Below are 7,220 nucleotides of genomic sequence, written 5' to 3'. Positions count from 1 at the left end.
TATTTAATCACATAGGTTGTGAAAAAATTATTTTTGGTGCTTCTGCTGTTAGACAGGTTCTTGTTTCAACCTTTGTTGAGTTTTCCCAACAAAGTGGTATCAGAATTTTGGTTGTTTATCCATTTGTTGATTAAATAGAGAAAAATACTCATGGGCCAAATATGGTCAAATTAAATTCCCAAAATTATTCAATTTGGAAGACCCTCATGGAAGATATGTTGTATAGTAAGGACTTGTATGGTCCTGTGGGGGAGGGAGGAATCCAAAGGTACTAAATCCGATGCTGAATGGAAGAAGCTGAATCGAAAGGAAGTTACTTTGATTAGGCAATGACTTGATCTTAACATGTATCCACATGTTGACACTGAAATGAATGTTGAAAAGATGTGAAATAAATTAAAGGAGTTATATTAGAGGACGAATGTGCAAAACAAAGCATTCTTGATTAGGAAGCTTGTCAATATGAAGTATATTGAAGGTAAATCAATGCTGGAGCACTTGAGCATTTTTCAGGAGACGGTGAACCAAATGACAAATAATAAAATCACTTTGAATAATGAGTTGCAAGCCTTGTTGTTGAGTTCTTTGCCTGATAGTTGGGAAGTTCTGATTGTGACACTGACTAACTCAGCTCCACATGGAAAGTTGACGTTAGCAATGGTTAAAGAGAGCATGTTGAATGAAGAAGCCAGAAAAAAAAGCGAGGTTTGACTAATGCCTCTTCCTAGTCAGAAGCACTTGTTTCAGAGTCACGGGGTATAAGTAAAAGTAGAAAACCTCATAGTTCTGACAAGTCAGAGAGTCGAAGCAAGTCAAGAGAAAAGTACAAGTCAAGAAAGGAGTTCATTTGTCACAATTGTGGCAAGCCGGGGGCATATCAAGAGGTATTATAGGTTCTTGAAAAGAGAACAATCAAGGGGAAGAAACGAAAACAAAGATAAAGATAGTGATAAAAAAACTGCTGCTATTGTTTATAAAGATGTTCTTATCACATATGATGAAAATTATGTGAATCTTGTCTGTGATGATTCCACTTGAATTATGGACTCTGGTGCCTCATGTCATGTCACTCCGAGGCGTGAATTTTTCACTTCCTATATTGCTGAAAATTTTGGCAAGATCAAATTGAGAGATAAAGGAGTGTGTGATATCATTGGTATGGGTGATATGTGGCTTGAAACCAACATGGGATGCAAGTTGTAGTTGAAGAATGTTTGGCATGCGCCAGATATGCGGTTCAATCTTATTTCAGTGAAGACATTGGATCAAGAGGGGTATTACACTTCCTTTGATAGTGAAAAATGCAAGATTACCAAAGGGGCTCTCATTGTTGCTAGAAAAGACAATAGTCTCACTACTCTCTACCGGTTGCAAGCAAAGTTGTGCAAAGTAGATGTGAATGTAGCAGATGATTTCTCTTCTAAAATGTGGCATATACGTCTTGGTCACTTGAGCGAGAAAGGACTAAGCATCTTAGTCAAGAAGCACTCACTTCCTGTGAAAGGTACAACTTAAAATACTTGTACTCATTGTTTTATTGGAAAGCATGCTAGAGTATCATTTCATAATTCTGGACCTCATAGGAGATCACATGTTCTAGATTTAGTTCACACTGATGTTTGCACTACAGATGCTAAGACTCTAGGTGGTGCATCATATTTTGTTACTTTTATTGATGATTATTCTCGAAAAGTGTAGGCTTTTGTTTTGAAATCTAAAGATTAGGTGCTCGGTATCTTCAAATACTTTCATGTAAGTGTTGAAAGAGAAACAGGAAGGAAATTGAAATATAATCGAGCAGATAATGATGGTGAATATAGGGGTCCATTTGAAGAGTATTGTAAAAGACATGGGATCAAGCTTGAGAAGACAGTTCCTAAGACTCCTCAACATAATGGAGTTGCAGATAGAATGAATTGCACTATCAATGATAGAGTGAGGTGTATGCTCTCTTATGCAAATTTGCCTAAATCTTTTTGGGGTGAAGCGATGAAGACTGCAGTAGATTTGATCAACCTTTCTCCTTCAGTTCCACTAAATGGTGATGTTCCAGAGAAAGTTTGAAGAGGAAAAGATGTCTCCTATAGTCACTTGCGAGTGTTTGGCTGTAGGACTTTTGTTCACATTCCAAGAGATGAAAGGTCCAAACTTGATGGAAAGTCAAAGCAGTGTATCTTTATGGGTTATGGTCACAAAGGCTTTGGTTACAGATTATGGGATCCGGTGAGCAAGAAGATAATTAGAAGCCGAGATGTGATTTTTCTTGAAGACCAAACTATTGAAGATTTTGAGAAGACAGATAAGCCAATAACTATTAGATGTTTTGCTGATGATGAACCTAGTCCTTCCACTAGACCTCTTGTTGATGGGGGAATGTACAAGTTGATAATGATGGTGATAATTTGCATGATGAACCTACACCTCAACCTGAGGTGTCAGATGTTGAAGTTTCACCTGAACCACCAGTTGAACCTAAATTGAGAAGATCTACTAGAGAGCGTCATCCTTCTCATAAATACCCTCCTTATGAGTATGTGATGAACACCAAGACTGCGGAGCCAGAATGCTACCAGGAAGCTATGTCCAATGAGCATAAGGAAGATTGGTTGAAGGCCATGCAAGAAGAAATGAAATTCTTGCATGAGAGTCATACGTTTGAATTGGTGAAGTTACCGAAGGGTAAGAGAGCATTCAAGAATAAATGGGTGTTTAAGTTGAAAGCAGATGAAAATGTCTCACGACCAAGGTACAAAGCTCAATTGGTTGTGAAAAGCTTTAAACAAAAGAAAGGTATTGATTTTGAGGAGATTTTCTCTCAAGTTGTGAAGATGTCCTCTATTCGAGTTGTGCTTGGATTGGCGGCTAGCTTAAATTTAGAGGTTGAGCAGCTTGATGTGAAAACTGCATTCTTTTACGGTGATATAGATAAATAAATTCATATGGAGCAACTAGAGGGTTTTAAGGTTAAAGAAAAAGAGCACCTTGTACACGAAGTTTGATTCCTTCATGGAAGGTCATGGGTATAGTTAGACTTCTTCTGATCATTGTGTGTATATTAAGAAATTCTCTGATGGTGATTTTATAATTCTCTTGCTTTACGTTGATAACATGTTGATTGTTGGTCATGACACTAAGAAGATTGAAAGTCTTGAGAAAGACTTGAACAGATCTTTTGTTATGAAGGATTTGGGTCCTGCAAAAAAAATCCTTGGCATGAGTATCACTCGTGATAGGAAGAATGGAAAATTGTGGTTGTCGCAGCAGAAGTATATTGAGAAGGTTTTAGAGAGGTTTAGCATGAGTAATTCTAAACCTGTTAGTACTCCACTTGCTAGTCATTTCAAGCTGAGTTCGCAGTAATGTTCTACAAGTGAGAAAGAGAAAGCAGAAATAAAGAAGATTCCATATGCATCTGTAGTTGGCAGTTTGATGTATGCTATGGTTTGCACCAGGCCGGATATTGCTCATGCCGTTGGAGTTGTTAGTCAGTTTCTTTCTAATCCTGGCAAGGAACACTGGCAAGAAGTGAAGTGAATTCTCAGATACCTTAATGGTACTTTTAGAGCTTGTTTATGCTTTGGGAGTGGCCAACCTGTGTTCGATGGTTACACAGATGTAGTCATGTAGATATGGTTGGGGATCTTGATTCAAGAAAGTCAACTTTTAGGTATATGATGACTTTTGCAGAGGGAGCTGTGTCGTGGCAATCTCGACTTTAGAAATGTGTTGCTTTGTCTACTACAGATGCAGAATATATTGCTATTATTGAAGCCTCTAAAGAACTCTTGTGGATGAAAAAAGTTCTACAAGAATTAGGCATCAATCAAGAGAAGTTTGTGTTATTTTGTGATAGTCAGAGTACTATCCATCTCAGTAAGAATCCGACGTTTCATTCTAGATCAAAGCATATAGAGGTGAGGTATCATTGGATACATCAAACGCTTGAGATGAAGTCATATGCACTTGAGAAGATACATACTGATCATAATGATTCAGACATGATGATTAAGAGTTTACCTGCAGTGAAGTTTGATTCCTATAAAGAAATGGCGAGTTTGGTGGAGCAGCCTATCTTGAGTTGGTGTGAAAAAGATTTGTTGGTAGGTCCCAACTAAGTGGGGCTCATATATTATAAAACAAAAAAAAATAAAATAAATGAAAGAAAGTGATTTTAAGCCATGAGAGAGGGAGAATGAGTTTGGAGACTCATTTGAAAAAGAGAAAGAGAGAAACGAACCAGAGGCTTCGTCAAAGGAGAAGAAGAAAATTGGAGGAAAAGGGCAAGCTATGTTTTATTCGATTGAATCGGTAAACTTGCTCCATTTCTTATGAAATTTTAGTATGTTATTCCTGGTGTAGAGGTGAACATTAGGATATAACTTGCTAGTTGTATTACCTTCTCTTTTGTTTGATTTGAGATATCCACTTTATGGAGGATTTATGTTGATTCCATCAGTTTTAATGATGTATCATGTTGATTGTTGAGATGCCCTAGTGCTACTAGAAAAACTGATGGTGTACCCATTATTTTGATAGTGGAAGATTTTTCTGGACTAGGTCCTGTGGATTTTTTGTCCCTCTTTTGGAGTTTTTTTACGTTAAATTTTGGTGTCTGGTTATTTAATTTCTGCCATTGTATTTGCTGCTTGAAATATCTTTGGTATTGCATATTTAATCGCAAAGTTGTAAAAAAATTATTTTTGATGCTTCCGCTATTAAACAGGCTCTTATTTAAACTTTTGTTGAGTTTTTCTAACGGTACTGATAGTAAACTTTTGTAATACTAGCTAGCTAAATAGTTAATTACTAAACTAAAGGTTACTTTTCTAAATATAAATGAAATTATTATTGCTTTTTTTTCTTCTAGAGTTTGTTGAAATAAGAAATTAAAACATATTATTTATCTATCAATATTATTTATTTTAAACTTACGTAGCATTTCTTTATTTTAATACTTATATAATCTTGCTTGTACTGTTCTTGTTTAAAAAAAATATTCCACAAAAATTATTATAAGTAAACTTATTCCACAATTTCTAGTTAATAAAGTGGTTATTAAATAAATATTTTATGGAAAAACTAAATAGTTGAAGTTTTCATTGTATTTGAAATGTGCCTTATTAAAGAGAAGGGAAAAAGACAAATAGGTCCCTGACTTTTTAAATTTTTGACAAATACATCCCTAACAAAATTTAAATATAAAAAAGTCCCTGACTTTAATAAACGGAGGACAATTTAGTCCTTTCGTCTATTTGCCTCTCATACACCTAATAGAACTGGCTGACGTGGCTGAAACGGTGTACAGGTATCCGTTACGGTGCCACGTTAGAAGGGGAAAAAAATTCGAAGGACAAATAAGTCCTTGACGTCATTTTACAAATAAAGTTCGAAGGACAAATAGGTCCTTGAGAATTTTTTTTCAAAATTAATAAATTCATTTCCTAAATTCTCTCATCTATCTCTCTCCATTTTTATATTTCTCTCTACTATTTTTACTCTATATATAATTATATTTTATATTAGTAATTTGACAAATCAAAATATGTCATTCGATATTTTTTTACAATTAAAATATTTTAAATGTAAAATTATACACATTAAATTATTTTAAATTTTAGATAACGAATGTTAAAATTAATTACTAATAAAAAATTAGACTTTTTCATATAAAAATAATAACTAAAAATCTTATTATTTAATTTTTTATCTGCAGATATCTTGGTCTTCTTAGTCAGAAACTTTTGTCAACTTACGACTTTTTTGTAAAAGTAGTTTGATTTTATAAATCTTTTGTGTCATGCATAATTTATACTGTTAGAACAAAGTGAACTATAATTTAAAAAAAAATATTCTCGTAATGTTATTATGCATAAAAATACTAGTTCTAATATAATACACAAATGCACTAATGCTAACTTAATACATGAATGATGCACAAATGAACTAATGCTAACTTGATGCATAAATAAACTGATACTAACTAATGCCACTATAACTTGATGCATAAATGAATTGATGCTAATTAATGCCACTGGTATGATGAAAACTGAACTAATGCAATTTAACAAATTCTAATATAATACACAAATGCACTAAAACTAAACTAATGCAATTTAAGAAAAAGAGTAGAAACATAACAAGCCCAATTTCTACAATTTTAATACAAATAATTTAAATTGTAGAATAAAACAAGTTAACTAGATTTCAAAATACAAGCATAATTTTATCAGAAATTATTTTTAATATGGAAAGAAAATTGGTGTTTTGGTTGAATATTGACATTTGAAGTGTATTGCAGTATTGTAAAAATTATTCAACACGCCCCACGTGTTGGCTAAGATGCTGCCACGTGTTCAACATGCCCCCCACGTGTTGGCCAGAATGATGCCACGTGTTCACCACGCCTCCCACGTGTTGCACCACGCCCCCCACGTGTTGATTTCCCACAAAAAAATCCACCCATCTATAATTACACCACATTCTCCCATTTTCAACAAAAACACCAATATTTTTTCCATACAAAAAAAAAGTAGCCTAATTTTATAAACTAAATTCTCATAATAGAAGCATAATAGAAGTATAATGAAAATAAAAATTCTCAAGGACCTATTTGTCCTTCGAACTTTATTTGTAAAATGACGTCAAAGATTTATTTGTCCTTCGAACTTTTTTCCCCTTCCAACGTGGCACCGTAACGGACACCTGTACACCGTTTCAGCCACGTCAGCCAGTTCCGTTAGGTGTATGAGAGGCAAATAGACAGAAGGACTAAATTGTCCTCCGTTTGTTAAAGTCAGAAATTTTTTTGTATTTAAATTTTGTCAGGGATGTATTTGTCAAAAGTTTGAAAAGTCAGGACCTATCTGACTTTTTTCCTAACGAGAAAAAAGTTAGAAGTTTTCACTAATGACAATTTTATCCAATGTCCCAACAACACTTGCATTGTAAGCAAAAAGTACGAAGAAAAAATAAAAAGAAAACTTACCATTTTGAAAACAAAGAGATGAGGACAATTTTAAATTTACTTTTCATTATTGTAGAGTAAAAAAAAATTACTATTTCTAACCAAAATTTGAGGGAATATAAATTTAACCATAAGAGATATAAATTAATCCATAATTTGAGTAGTTCATTTGGTAGTTTTGTAGAACATTTTGGATAATTTGTCAAATTAATCCAATATTTGATGGATATTAACTTAATTTATATTCTCAGTTAAA

This window comes from Arachis duranensis, chromosome 1, assembly GCF_000817695.3.
Source record: "Arachis duranensis cultivar V14167 chromosome 1, aradu.V14167.gnm2.J7QH, whole genome shotgun sequence".
NCBI lineage: Eukaryota > Viridiplantae > Streptophyta > Magnoliopsida > Fabales > Fabaceae > Arachis > Arachis duranensis.
This window is presented reverse-complemented; position numbering follows the sequence as displayed.